Raw genomic sequence first — 15,364 nt, forward strand, 5'->3', positions numbered from 1 at the left:
ACAGGACCAGAATAATCATTCACCACACTTTTTCCAACCCCCCCCCCCCCCCCCCTTGTTTCCTTTCCTCCCTGTGCACTTTCCACCCAGAGTTCCCTGCTGGCTCGCTTGCTTTCCCTAAGAGGCACTGTCAGGTCACTCCAGTGCCAAGCGCCTGCTCTTCTGGCAAGCAGCGGGTGATGCTGGAAGGCTGTCCGGCTGCTTCCAATCTAAACAATCTGAAGCCCTGTGTCCTCTTAGAAACCTCACTTAACGCTTGTAACATTAGCCGTTTCCTCTGAGAATTCCAGGAGAGGCCAGGCTGCTGGGACCAGAGGAGCTGGCTCAGCAGTTTTACAGTTTCACAAAAAAAAAAAAATCTTAACAAAACGTAAAAGGGAATACACTTTTTCTCTGTCTTCCCTTCCTGTCGAAATGATCCTTCTGCCAGAAAGAACTACTGTATTCCCAGACATAGCAATTAAGAGGATAATGGTGCCTCAGAGACTACGAATTAAGGGATCTGTAGCGAAGTTGTGACATAAATATAAAAAGAACTGCAAAGAAATATGTCTTTAAAAGCAGGGCAGAGAATAGTAACTCAGGTGAATGTGCTCAAGGGCAGCAGTGGTTTCGGAAACCCCTAGTTAACAGCTCGATCCAGTAAAGTCCGTGGGAGAGCGGACTAACGCCCGCTCTCCCGGCGCGCGCACCGGCCCCTCGCCGGTGCGCGCGATCCAGTATTTAAATTAGGCGACGCGGTGCAAACAAGGAAAAAGAGGCGCTAGGGACACTAGCGCGTCCCTAGCGCCTCCTTTTGGCCTGGAGCGGCGGCTGTCAGCGGGTTTGACAGCCGACGCTCAATTTTGCCGGCGTCGGTTCTCGAGCCCGCTGACAGCCACGGGCTCGGAAACCGGACGCCGGCAAAATTGAGCGTCCGGTTTTCGGCCCGACAGCCGCGGGCCGAATTCAAAATTTTTTTATTTTTTTTTTTACTTTTTTTTTACTTTTGGGGACCTCCAACTTAATATCGCTATGATATTAAGTCGGAGGGTGCACAGAAAAGCAGTTTTTACTGCTTTTCTGTGCACTTCCCTGGCGCCGGAAGAAATTAGCGCCGACCTTTGGGCGGCGCTAATTTCTTAGAGTAAAATGTGCGGCTTGGCTGCACATTTTACTTACTGGATCGCTCAGGAATACCTAATAGGGCCATCAACATGCATTTGCATGTTGAGGGCGCTATTAGGTGCCGCGGGTGGGCCGCGTGTTTTCCTCCCCTTACTGAATAAGGGGTAAGGGAAAACACGCGTCCAGAGCAGGGTGACAGTGCGCTCCGACGGAGCACACTTTACTGGATCGAGCTGTAAGTAAGTTTCTGTAGACAAAGAGCGTCACCCCTGGAGGAGGAACTGGTAGCACATCCCTCACTGCACATGCCGGGATTAGCAGCTGTCCCCAGCCAGCACTGAACGTGGCACAGAAAAGGACTGATGGGTTGCAGAGAAAGAAGAGGGTAGCCCTTCCAACTTCTGATAGCTTTCTTTTAGGGTCCCTTGCTTTGAAAATGCTAGGCAGGATTCCACTCGAAGAAATGCATTGGGTTTGACAAATTGATTTTTTTTTTTTTTGGGGGGGGGAGGGGGTTTGGCTGATCACAGGGAAAGAGTTAGAGGAAAGTTGATTTTGTTTATCTGGTCTACCTTAAAAACGACATTTGGGAGCATCAGTTATTACAGTGCACTGCAGGGGACTAGGAAGAGGAGGATACATAAGGGACTGAGGAATATCTTGTCCCAGCTGTCAAAGGGAGCTACAGAGAACGGGACAGATAGCAGCAGAAGGGGAAATAAAGGGAATCTGGCTGTGCCCAGAGAATGACTTCCTTGAAAGCAAGGGAAAAGAAAAATTCAGTATGGGGTTAATCCAGTAACATAACACTTTACAGGGTTTCAGGAATAACACAGAGTAAAACAGACAGAAATGGGAGGAGAGACCGAGAACAGCCTCAATAAGAAAAAAAAAAAAAAAAAAAATTCCAGCAACTCAGATGCAGCAATCAACTAACCAGTTATTAAAGGAATGGAACGTGGGACTGACTTGTTTCAGAGAGGTTTCCGGAGGACAGTGGGGCCAACAGGATCCTAGGAAGAGGTAGGCAACCCAGGCTCTGCAGTATGTCAGGGTGAGAGAACAATTCCTTACTATTGATGGTGGGGGAGGGGGTGGCTCTCAGTTTGGGAGTGAGTGGGTTTTCTTTTTCCTATTTCTTCACAGTAATTGCATGGATTAAATGTCTGCTTGAGATCCCTGCTGGTGAATTTATAGATCAGTTCTGCTCTTCCCATAGCCACCCGTGCAGAAAACAATCACTCTGGCTCTCCTACAGACAATGTGCAGGGATTAACTGCCAGTGCCGCTACTGTAAGAGGAGTCAGCTCACCCTCTTTAGCAAGCAAATGCTGTCTTTTTGTAGCCAAAAAAAATGTTAACCATTGTTACCACTGCCTCCCTTCTGAAACTTCCAATACTGTTAAAAATGGAAACGCATTCTGTGTCCTCTTCTGCCGTTGTGGTGCCTGTTAGCTAAGAGAAGAACATGCCCAGAATTGATTTTGGCTCTGTGGTGTCCCTTTTGCTGTTCTCTCTCCCATTCAGTTGCTGCAAGAGCACCAGCTTCCAATAAAAATAGGAAGCATTTGCAAACGGACGGCGCAGGACTGGTCAGGTGGAAGCGAGCAGTGATGAGGGCTGGTTCCAATTAAAGCTCAGGAGAATAGAGGAATGAAGGCCAGGGTTAAAAAAAAGAAATCAATTAGGAGCTAGATTCATGCTTCCCCCACCTCCTCCCCCTTCCTCACAGGGAAGAAAATCTTTTCATTCTTTTGCTTTCTTATGCTCCCTTCAACTTCAGATCATAAAAAAGGGAAGGAGAAAATCTGAGCTTTTCCCAGGGAAGATTCTAAATCTGGTCTGGTACCTTTCTTCAGCAGTTTACAATAGGACTACAGTTGGGAATGCAGACTGATGTTATTTGTAGGTTGAACGCAGCAGCATTGACCCTCAATCAGACTCCCATCCCAGACTTCATTAGCCATCAATCATTACCAGCAGAACTCAACCAGTACCAGAGTTGCTGTTAGATTCTAGAACTGAATCCCATCTGGCTGCTTTGATCAACTTGGCCATGACTACGTCGGTGGAAGTGGAGCAGGGCTCCACTTCCACCGACATGTCTGTGGCATGCGAGACCGCATGCCACAGACTGAATTTTGCAATTGGTAATATCTTTAGCTCCAGTGGAAGTAGCAGTTGGTATGCCCATGACTATGCTGGCAAGAGCAGAGTGGAGATCCATTAATGTAGCTTGGGGGGAGGGGGGGGGAGGGTAACTGCTGTCATTATTCCTTTAAAATCAGCATCTCCATCCTTAGTTGGAGCCGTGACTAGTTCAGCCGTGACCTGGACTCTTGCCAAAAGCTGCTACTATAGCCCTATGGGAGATCTCTACTAACATTTTACCACAGGTAACAGGGCCCTTGGCCTCAGTGGGAGCAGTGAATGGTAGGGACTTCCATGGAAGTTCTTATTTGTGGTGTCTTCCTGAAAATGGCCTTGGTTTCTGCTGGAAAGTTAGAGGTTTCTTCTGGAAATGTTCCCAAGAAGATTACATTGAAATGCCTGTGGCAAGCAACAAATCAACTTAAGGCTGTGGTGACTTCAGTAGATCTGCAGCTCTCTTCTATTAATAGATTCGGTTCTAAGTAGACCATGAATGTTGGACCATCTAAACAAGTTATCAGAGCTGTTTCTTAAAGTTACTTCCTTTCAGACATTGTGTGATTCTTTGGTGAAAGATAATCTCTTTATAAGATATAAAAGGTAGAATTCTAACAGTACATTAAAAAATAATAGACAAAAAACATGTTATAGGTTAAATCTTTTAATTGGATTAACTCAATATATCAGTGGCTAGCTTTGAGAGCTGTCACTGAAGAAACAACACAATTACACTGGGTTTAAATAGTACAGTTTGATAGCCTTGAGGTTGTTTGTTTATGCCAGGAAGTTGCAGGTTGCATTGCAAATACAGACCAGTAAAGGGGTGGACTGGGAGGGTGGGGATTTTTACAAAGGTGACAGAAACTGGGATACTTAACAGTTCCGGGAGACCTATATAATGGATAAGAAAGCCAACATATTTATTAAGTGCTGAAGTATGAGAAGGGCACCCCGATGAGGTATCGGGGTACCCGGGGGTAATGTGGGTGCCAGGCATGAGCCGCACCGGCCCCCAGGGGGAGGGTGGGCCGCCGCGCGTGCATGCCCATGCAGGCGTGCTCATCCATTGGCCAGCGGTACCCGAGGACGAATCCAATCCTCAGAGGAGTGGGCCAGGAACTCATTGGTTCCCCTGGGGTCAGGGTAGCCAATCAGCTGGAGCCCTGCCGATTTGGTTACCCTGGAGCCACTTCAGCACCTTTTCGCCTGCCGTCATTTCCTGAACACGCTTCGGGGCTCCTGCCGATGTGCTTCAGGTCTCCTGCCGCTGCTGCCGTTGCTTAAAAAAAAAAAAAAAAATCATGTTCTTGCCGCTGCTCTAGCAGATTCAGGAGACCAGTGATTTGGTGTGACCAGATGTGGCGCCCACTACTGATCCATGAGGCCGGGTGGCGTCCCCAGCTGGAGATGGAGTCCGAGAAGGCTGCAATGGCACCAGGCGAGGCATGTGAAACAAGCTGCGATGTTCCCAAGCTGGCCAAAAGTTCCGGTTGGGTCCAGCTTGGGGGGGTCCTGGAACTTTTGGCCAGCTTGGGGGGGTCAGGAGGCCAACATAGCTATGTTGAATACGTTGGAACGTATTCAACATAGCTATGTTGAATACGTTCCAACGTATTCAACATAGCTATGTTGAATACGTTCCAATGTATTCAACATAGCTATGTTGAATACGTTGGAACTCGTGATGCGAGTTCCAACGTATTCCAAAAGTTCCGATTGGGTCCAGCTTGGGGGGGTCCCGGAACTTTTGGCCAGCTTGGGGGGGGTCAGGAGGCCCCCCCAAGCTGGCCAAAAGTTCCGGTTGGGTCCAACGGGGGTCCCGGAGCGACCTCCTGCCACATGACCTACCTGTCATGTGGTAGGAGTACAAGATGGCGCCGGTGACATGTGACAGGGGCTGACCAATGGCACGGCAGCCCCTGTGACACAGGCTATCGGCGCCATGAGGAAATCACAGACGAGTGCAGGGATGGCTTCCTAACTCCCCGCTGGACCACCAGGGAGTTTTGGTAAGTCTTGGGGGGGGGGGGATTAAGGAGGGTGAGGGGTTTAAATTTTTATTTAGGGAACCGGTGAACAGACCCTCAACTTATGGAATTCTCCATATGTCCATATTGAACGAAATCGACCCTCAGCTTCAACTTATCAACTTATCAACGGAAACTTTTTGTCTGCACATCCCTAGTTCCCAGTATGGCCCAATGTTAGTGTACGCAGATTTTGGCAGCCAGTAAGGAATACAAAGGCTGGTCCTGGTTAAATTATGACAAGCGTTTCCGAGACCATATGGAAGAGAATAAATTTATATTCTGGGGCACGAGGGATGTCGGATTGTGACTTATGCAGATGAATGCGAAGATTCCTTCCTACGCATCGGGTGGTTCAACAGGTTCAACCCCTGGGCTGGGCGGGAGTTCCTTTCACGCCGGTGCCAGGTCAGGAGGGACAGGACGAGCTGGAGCAGGTTTGTCGGATGTCTGTTGGCGGTTCAACCATTCAGCGTGCAACTTTCCCGACTGTAAATTCCACCACAGTTGTTCCAATTGTGTAGAAAGTCACCCAGCGTCCAAATGCAGAAAGCACTTGGCAAAGGGAGTGCAGGTGCCGGGTCCATCTCAGGAGGAGCACCAAAGGGTACCCAGAAATAAGGACCTCGGCTTAGCACCTACACCAGTACAAGTTGAGGCCTTGAAGCCTTGGTTGCTCAGGTACCCAAACGTAGAGATGTCCTTGTTCTTGTCACAAGGATTTTAGGAAGGTTTTATTATTCCATTTATGGACTCTTCGGGAGTTGGGGGCGGAGTGAATTGTTCCTCGGTGTGCAGCATGTCTAAGATTGTTAAGGGTAAACTAGTGTCTGAAATTGGTTTAGGTCACATCACGGGGCCGTTCAATGAGCCTCCTTTTCCTGATTTGGTCTTATCCCCCTATCAGTGATCCAAAAAAAGAGGCAGGAACGTTTAGGCTCATTCACAATTTGTCCTTTCTGGAGGGCAGATCAGTCAACAACTTCATCCCTCATGATCTCTCTGGTCCGGGGGCCTTGATGGCAAAAGTCAACATCAAATCAACATTCCATCTTATGCCGATATATCCAGAGAGTTGTCCATTATTGGGATTTCGATTTGAGGGTTGTTACTTCATGGACAAATGCCTACTAATTGGTTGCTCTATCGTGTGTGCCTTTTTCAAAGTTTTCAGCTCATTTGTTCACTGGGTAATTGAGCAGGAGTCCGGGTTATCTAATGTCATACATTATTTAGACAATTTCCTATTCATCGGTCGCCAAGACTCGAGTGCTTGCGAGGACCTCTTGCATTGTTTTCACCAGGTCACAGGCAATTTTGGTATCCCTATTGCTGAAAGCAAAATGGTAGGGCCCTCTACATGACTGGTTTTCCTGGGCATCAAATTAGATTCAGTATCGATGCAGTCGCGATTACTGGAGGAAAAAGTGAACAAGCTTAAAAGACTGGTCTGGGCGCAGGGTGCAAAGAAACTGACTTTACAACAGGTCCAATCACTGACAGTCTGAACTTTGTGTGCAGGGTTATCCCAATGGGAAGAGCTTTCTTGCGTCGTCTGTCAGCCACAATGTCCGGCATTAAAAAAAGTTCCCACCATATCCAGATATCGCGGGGAATTCGTGACAATCTGCTTATATGGAATAGGTTTTTGTCCAATTTTAATGGCAAGTTGTTGTGGCAGACAGGAGCAGTCTCAAGTTATGATCTAGAACTGTTTACTAGGGATGTGAATCGTTTTTTGACGATTTAAAATATCGTCCGATATATTTTAAATTGTCAAAAATCGTTAGGGCCACGATACAATACCAATTCCCCCGATTTATCGTTAAAAAATCGTAAATCGGGGGAAGGGGGAGGGCAGGAACTTACTTACTTGCCCTAAACCAATGGCAGGAAAACCGGCACACTAAAACCCCCTAAAACCCACCCCCGACCCTTTAAATTAAATCCCCCACCCTCCCGAACCCCCCCCCCAAATGCCTTAAATTACCTGGGGGTCCAGCGGCGGTCCGGAATGGGCTCCTGCAATTGAATTGTGTTGTCTTCAGCCGGCGCCATTTTGCAAAATGGCGGCCGCAAAATGGCGGCGGCCATAGACCAACACGATTCGACTGCAGGAGGTCGTTCCGGACCCCCGCTGGACCCCCAGGTAATTTAAGGCATTTGGGGGGGGGTTCGGGAGGGTGGGGGATTTAATTTAAAGGGTCGGGGTGGGTTTTAGGGGGTTTTAGTGTGCCGGTTTTCCTGCCATTGGTTTAGGGCAAGTAAGTACTTCCCTCCCAAAGTTGATGAAGTATTAAGGCATTTGGGGTGGGGGATTTAATTTAATGTGTCGGGGGTGGGTTTTAGGGGGTTTTAGTGTGCCGGCTCACGTTTTTAACGATTTTCACGATATTTTAAACACCCAAATGGCAACAATACGATTCCCTCCCCCTCCCAGCCGAAATCGATCGTTAAGACGATCGAGGACACGATTCACATCTCTACTGTTTACTGATACAGCGGGCTCGATTGGGTTCGGCGCTTATTGCCAGGGAGCATGATGTGCGGCTCAGTGGCCTGAGGAGTGGAGGCATTCTGGTATTACCAAGAACATTACATTCCTCGAGCTGTTTCCTATTATAGTAGCAGTTGTACTATGGGGTGAGTGGATTTGGAACAAAAAAGTGATTTTCTGGTGTGATAACCGAGAAGTAGTCAAGGTTATTAACAAGAGAGCGGCAAAAAATCTCTTAGTTTCGGAGTTGCTGCACGAGTTCATCCTGCAATGCATGAAATTAAATGTTACCGCCTGGGCGCGTCATGTGCTGGGTGCTTCTAACACATTGGCCGATTCTCTTTCTCATTCGAAGTGGGGCATGTTCCGGAAACTCGCGCCAGAGGCGGATCCACTGGGAGCTTTAGTACCGGCTTTCCTTTGGAGATTTGATTTCCAGAAGCCTGGAGATTGCTCCGAGAGTCACTAGCCTCTTCCAAATGGTCAGCTTATGTGAAAGGGGCAGAGAACGTGGTGTCCTTTCTGTCGAAATAGGGCTGGCATGGGGGACCAGTTACCAATTTTGACAAGTTGCGCTACATCGAGGTTGCTAAAACTGAAGGGGCCTCAAGGGCAGCAGTTGCTATACAGCTGATGGGTTTTTCATTTTTTATGCGGGCTCATGGTTGGGGTTTCCCTTGCGGACGTTTCCTGATACGTCGTTTATTGTTGGGTTGGGCAAAAGAAGGGGTCCGAGTCACCAAGGGGAGGTGCCTGATTACCCATGATGTTCTACAGAGATTATGGGATGTTTTACCAAGTATCTGCAGCTCAGAATACGAATCCCACTTGTTTCGCGTGGCTTTCGTTTTTGCGTTTTTGGGGGCATTTTGGGTTAATGAGCTAGTGGCAAGGGCTGGGAGTCTTCCAAGTTGCTCACCCAGAATGACACTTGGGAGGTGAATTCCATCATTTTGTTTATACCTCATTCCAAAATGGATCAGATGGGAAAAGGTGCGTCCTTAGTATTGGGAGCCATCCCCGACTGCAGGACTTGTCCTCTGGCTAATTACATAGCTTTTGTAGAGCTGCGCCCCTCAGAGGGATCCAGGTTTTTGATACACGGACTGCTGTCTGCTCACCAAATTTCAATTCGAAGCAGTGCTATGTTTGTGTTTAAGTGCCCTCGGGCTGGACCTGTCCCACTTCGGAACACATTCCTTCCGAATCGGCACAGCCACTTCCGCCGCTCGCACTGGATTGTCAGGAGGTGTAATTCAGCGGATCGGGCAATGAAAGTCGGGCGCTTTCAAGGAGTACATGCGTCTGGGTCATCAATAACCAATGGAGCATACTAACACTACTCTCGTTTCAGGTCCTGAAAGTCGTGGAAAGCGAGTCTGGATTGTGGGACACTCCTACGTCACGTGGGCTTTTAAGCATGCCCGGGAGCGTCCCTATGGGGTTCACTTGGACTTCACGCAGCATAACGCAACCATTCAATGGTTGGGACACAGGGGCAAACTTTGGGATAAATTACTTCCCTGCCTAGAAAGGAGTGTCATGCGCTTTGGGCAGCTGCATATTCTGATTATTCATCTGGGTGGAAATGATTGGGGTTTGGCGTCCGGATGCACTTGATATCTGTCTTAGTTTTGCTACCTGCTGCTGTAATTTGTTGGTCCGACATCATTCTGAGGCCTGCTGAAATGGATAGAAGGATTTGGTAGCGTTGCCAGTCTAAGGCAAACAGACAAGTTGGCTCTTGGTTAACATTGTTCGGGGGACGTCACATTCGTCACGAGTGGTCATGGGACTGCGAGAAAGGGCTCTTTTGCCCTGATGGGGTGCATCTATCATTTATAGGACTGGATTTATTCTTAAATACATTTCAGGAGGCCTTGGAGGATTTACTGCATTAAGGATCCAAGCCATATCCTTGGGGGGGTCACAGGATGGGTTCATCCTGTGCCTGTGGCGGGTTGCCCGAACCAATAGAGATGCAATGCGATGCTTAATGGTAAAATGATCCGACAGGTGTAAGGTGTCAGGTCGGAATTACGGCGGGACAATTGGGTGCAGTTGTCCTGTGTGAGGTTCCTTGCTGGAGAGTGGCGGGAGCTGGTTGTCACGACCCCTTGCTGGATGGTGGCGGGGGTCATGGGTGTGAATATTTCTAATGTTAATGGTTCAAAGTTGGGATGGCCTGGATCTGCTCACCTTGCTGGTGGATGGCAAGTGCAAAGGGAGGCCTATGTAAATTCCTGGCTCGGGCATCTGATTGTTGTACAATAAAGCTGTGGCCTGTTTGATCCCCACTTATTGCCTAAGTCTTTGTTATTGATTGTGATTGTGAGAGGATGGGTACTGGGAGATGAGTCAGTCCTGGCTACCTATATTAATGATCATCCTAATTTCAAAAGTCTTGTGCTCTTGTATAGCTCAGAAATTCCCTTTAAGTACCTTGATTGTGAGATTGTTAAGGGAATGGTCTTTCCTTGAGAATTGTTCACCTCCTAAGTGCTATTTTGTTAATTTCTGTAATGTGTTATTTTTTCTGTGTCGACTTATACTTATCTTAATTTTTGACTCGCTTCACAAATCTTTTTTGCATTGCATGAATATAAACTCTATACATTTACTCTATATACCCATCGTGTCCTGTGAAATGTACTGCCATAGTTTACATCATGGTATTTTGCAGGGTTTTGTATCATTTTCTCCTTTTTGAGTTTCTGTTTGAGTTTAGTTCTTATTTCAGGTTTAGGTGGCTGCCAAAATGCTAGAAGTAAAGGCTCAGGCAATATTTTTTCAGTTATTCATCCTCCACTAGTACCCTTGTAGGTCCTCTATGATTTTTTCTTTGGTTCTCTCTTCATGTTGTAGATTATTACAGGGGGTGCCCACTCTATTGTTCTTATTTCCTGGTACCTTGCTTTCTCTGGGTACTTTGAGTGAGGATGCAATTTTTTTTATGACTATTTTGGAGTGATTGCCTTTTTGTTTGAAGGATTCTGTTAGAATGTTCATGTGTTTATCCAGGTCTTTTGGGTCAGAGCAAATATAGTGATACAGTTTAGATATGACAATATTCAGTGCTATCCAGCTAAGTTAGCTGGAGATTTTAGAACTGCCTGAGAACAGTCCTAAAGTTAGTTGGATAAACTTCTTGGGCTAACTTTGAGATAGCCAGGTACATTGAGTGGCATACCCATGCTGCTGGATATCTGGCACAAGTTAGTGTTGTATGCTTGTCCCGCTAACTTAACTGGACATCGTGTGGCTGAACTGAGTACTGACCCTATAGCCATTCAAGCTCAATAAAACACAGACCATACATAACGCATGTTCAGAAGCAATCAGTACTTCTGCCTGCATTTTCTAGTGTGTATATAAGGACACTTGGGGAACTGATTGGTTATCATGGCCTGAAGTATCATCAATTCTTTTCCGATGCACAGATTAATATGAAAACGTATACACTTTTGTGACACTGCCTTTCTGTTCTATCGAGGAAGGTGAGATGATATCATGTACTAGAAGCATAATGGACAGTTTAAAATCTATTCATGATAAGATAGTAACATAGGAATGATGGCAGAAAAGGACCAAAATGGGACATCCAGTCTGCCCAGAAAGATTAGTATGATAGTAACTGCCTCTCTGTGCAGGTTACCCCCATGTTTCTCTTTTATTGGGTGATGAGCCTTCTTGAAAATTCAGTGTTACTTGATGTGCTTTGCTTATGGACGGCCATAGAAGCAGTCCTGTGCTTTTTCCCTTATGTCTGTGTATCAGTCTTCCCAGACCATAAAAGTCAGGGCCCGGTGTTGTTTGTTGTCGGAATCTAATATCTAGGTATTGATAGTAGACAAGGAGATATGCCTTCATAAAGTTTCCTAATCTAGAAAATCCTTTCCTTATTGGCATAGTTCATGCTAGGCTGTGGGATAATGCTGATAATCTACAGTCACTGCCGAACAGGCCTATAGCCTGGAGGCTCAGCAATGGAAAGATTACAAGGTCTTTGACCCTGTTGTACCCTCTCATGCAGGGTAAAACTACCTAGTCTATTACGATGTTTTCTTACCACATTTGTTGCTTATAATGTACTGGGTGGTGACAGATACACTAACATGTGACAGCTGAATTGCTCCATGGTGATAATCTATAATGTTCAGGCTCTGCAAACTGCATTGGCTGCCTAGCAACTAGAAGAGTAAAGTTGAAGGTTTTGATTTTGATATTTAAAGCCCTAAATAACTTGGCCTTATGAACAGATTAACCTATGACAGATTGTTTTTCTGTCCGGTTGATTGTGATGCAGGTATTTTTTAATACAGTGGTAATGTATTTAGTGTCATTTTTTTCTTTTCTTTTTTGTTAAATATATGTTTTAGAGTTGACTTTGGGCTCCTGATCAAGGCTCTGATATCACTTCAGAGCCTTTTTTTTAATGCGGAATGCATCAGTGTTTTCAGAAAATTTTATTTGTAGGTGGCAATGTCAACATGCTGAAAGTCAACTCTAAACCATAATTTTATATATATATACATACAGTACATACATATTTATCAATCAACAGAAACTTACTTCACAGTCAATGACAAAAAAAGAAAAAAGATTTTCAATTATAAACTAAATGATTTTGATTTCAAATCCTGCTTCACCCATACATGCAGAGTTGCCAAGTTACCCAGTACCAGGAGAGAGACTTTTTTGGCCAGTCCTAGTTTTGAACTTGTATCTTAATGCATTGTGGTATTTGCAGTCCCTGATTTTGTCTATGAACATCAGTGGTGCTGGTCCCATAATACATCAGGATATGGCTGTCAGAAATGCAGGACTGGTCTAAAATCTTCCTCCTGAAACTGGTTCATTTGGCAGCTCTGTGCATGCTGTATTAAAATAAGAATGACTAAATTAAGACTGGACAACTCCAGTTATCGAAAGTCAAATCCACAATGAATATGCATGAGATAAATTTGTATGCACTACCTCCATTGTATGCAAATCTATCGCATGCATATTCATTGTGGATATCCTGAAAAACAGATCTGTTTATAGCTTTAGAGCAGAGGTTCCTAAACCTGTCCTGGGGGATCCCAACCAGTCGGGTTTTCAGGATATCCACAAAAAATATGCATGAGATAGTTGAATGAATGTGCAAATCTTCCTCATGCATATCATTATGGTTATCCTGAAAACCCAACTGGCTGGAGGCCCCCAGGTCAGGCGTGGGAACTTCTGCTCTAGAGGACCGGAATTGGTCATCCCTGGTCTAAATCATATACAATTTAGGTGAGCTAAAGAGATGCCGTTACATAGGATCAATCCCATGTAATCTTAGAGCAGTGGTTCCCAACCCTCTCCTGGAGGCAGACCTATCCAGTAAGGTTTTCAGGATTGCCACAATGAATATGCATGAGATAGATTTGTATGTGTTGGAAACTCAATGTGTGCAAATCTCTCTCATGCATACTCATTGTGGATATCTTGACAACTTGACTGGTTAGGTGAGCCTTCTTGAGAGGGTTGGGAAACATTATCTTAGATAACCATATAGCTCCAGGTCCAGGGAGACAAGCTGAGCCAATCTTAATTTTATCCCACTGTACTCAGGGAGATGTAGTCCTGCATTTGTTAGGGACCTCAATAGGGAAATCAAAACTACATCTCCAGTCATACAATGGGATAAAACAAGGCCTGGCTCAGCTTTCCCCCCAAATATGGAGCTATATAGTCATTCTATGTAATCCCACAGAGCGAGAAAATTCCTAATGATTTTGTTTGGGTCACCTCCAAAATTCAATCCATGCCTTCTGAATTCACTTGGTGCAGCACCATCACTGTCATCTTTCAAAGCCTAACTTAAAATAGCTTTTTCCTCTTAGAGACTCAGTTCCTTTTACTATTTCTACTTATCTTTTCTATAGCCTACTAGACGTAGGTACTATAAAGATAAGAGAGAGCCTCTACTCTATAGGTTTTATAATCTAGTCAAGCACACAAGGCAAAAGAGACTTTATGAAATTCACTGATTCAGAGAATGGTTAAAAAAATACAATTACTGTTTTGTGTAGGGGTGGAGCAGCCTCATCTGCCCTGAATAGCACCAGCCATCTGTATTATGACAACTTGCATTCTGAGATCTTTTGAAATTTAAGAGAGGGATATTTTGAATTATTGTTCCTTCACCTAAATTGTCTTACTTTTTGCCCTGGCGTTTTCCCATTGAAAACACCAAGATACTATGATTGATGTGTAGCATCTCTTCTGATAATTATTCTTAAGGCAGGGGTCATACTTCATGTTGCGACGGGAGGTGAACCTTTGGCCTAGTGCAGGATTGGTAGGCTCCCTGATCAGACCCAGAGAGCACCTGCCACCAGAGCACAAGAGGAGACAGAGGCTAGCTGGAGCTTCACCACTAGCAACCCGGGGTTCCCTCAGGTTGAGCCCTTGGTTACCCGGGCCGCCTGGTCTTAGGTGGGCCTCGCAGGATTTCCTTGAGAGAAAGTTCAGGGGTGTGCCCACCATGATCAAGGATGTGCAGTCGATGTTCAGGCTAGAAGTCCGGGGTGCCAAAGAAGGCCAGAAAAGAGTCTCTGAATGCAAGGCAAGGATCAAGGCCAGAGTCAAGGTAGCATAGTCAGCCAAAGCAGGGGTCAATACCAGTGAGGGTAGTCAGCCAAAGCAGGGGTCAGGTTTCAGGCAGCGTTCAGATGTGGTCGAGGAAACAGGCAAAAGTCAAATCCAGGCGGCGATCAATGTAGTCAGGAACAGGCAGAGGTCAGTACCAAGAAGACAGTCCGAGAGGTACTACCTGGGGAGACGGAGGAACAGGAGGATGCTGGAACAGAAGGACACTGGAACAGGACTGGAAAGAGTCTGGAACAGGACTGGAACAAGATTGGAACAAAGACTGGAAATGAAGAGGCAAACTAGAAATCATGGTGTGATCAACCCAAACGAGGTGCCCACCGGACCTGGACCCCAACCACCGTGGAACCGGACGCCAGTCAGAATAGATGTCCCAGGGAATGCTCGACTGAGGAAGGATCCCAACGAACATCTGAACAGGAAGCTGTAGGACGACACATGGCACCAGGTAAGGACCCGAATGCCAAGGCAAGGAAGTGTAGGCAGGCACTTCCATTTCTACAGCGTTCAATCTGTGCACGCCGTGGAGCTGGGATCCGCCCCTGGCCCTTTAAGGGACCGGGCGGTCTGCGCGCACTCGCGCCTAGGAGCGGGGCCAACGCCACGGAGGATGCTGAGCCCCGCCGTGAGGCCGGGCCGGAGGTGGAAGGCCCTGCGACCGCCGCCGCAGGACACCAAGGCCTGGCTGTGCTCGCTGTTGCTGCAGGGGAGGACGACCCGGGACCCATGGAGGAGTTAGTGAGGTGAGCAGGCCCGGACGGGACACGCAACACTTCACAGTTCCAACAGCCTGGATTAGGGTTTCTCCAAAAGGAAGGATGGATAGCTCTCCAGGTCCCAAGGTGGGTGTCACTCTCAGTATTTAGTATGCATAGAGTAAATGCCAAATAACTAGACTGGACACTCTGGGTGGGTTTTCCAATTTAAACTTTACTGCTGC

At 46.4% G+C, this 15,364-nt stretch overlaps 1 protein-coding gene across 3 annotated transcripts in view; it reads left to right on the plus strand.

Annotated features, from left to right (window-relative positions):
• The first annotated feature begins 2,017 nt into the window (after positions 1-2,017).
• C1QTNF6 (C1q and TNF related 6) overlaps positions 2,018-15,364 on the plus strand; it is a 70,153-nt gene continuing 56,806 nt past the window's right edge. The window contains exon 1 of one of the 3 annotated variants that reach the window (XM_029590061.1): positions 2,018-2,130. The gene's annotated coding sequence lies outside the window, so the exon portion shown is untranslated. Of the gene's footprint in view, positions 2,162-15,364 lie in introns of all 3 variants that reach the window. The other 2 variants (XM_029590063.1, XM_029590062.1) reach the window with 2 other exon arrangements.

This window comes from Rhinatrema bivittatum, chromosome 2 (assembly GCF_901001135.1).
Source record: "Rhinatrema bivittatum chromosome 2, aRhiBiv1.1, whole genome shotgun sequence".
Lineage (NCBI taxonomy): Eukaryota > Metazoa > Chordata > Amphibia > Gymnophiona > Rhinatrematidae > Rhinatrema > Rhinatrema bivittatum.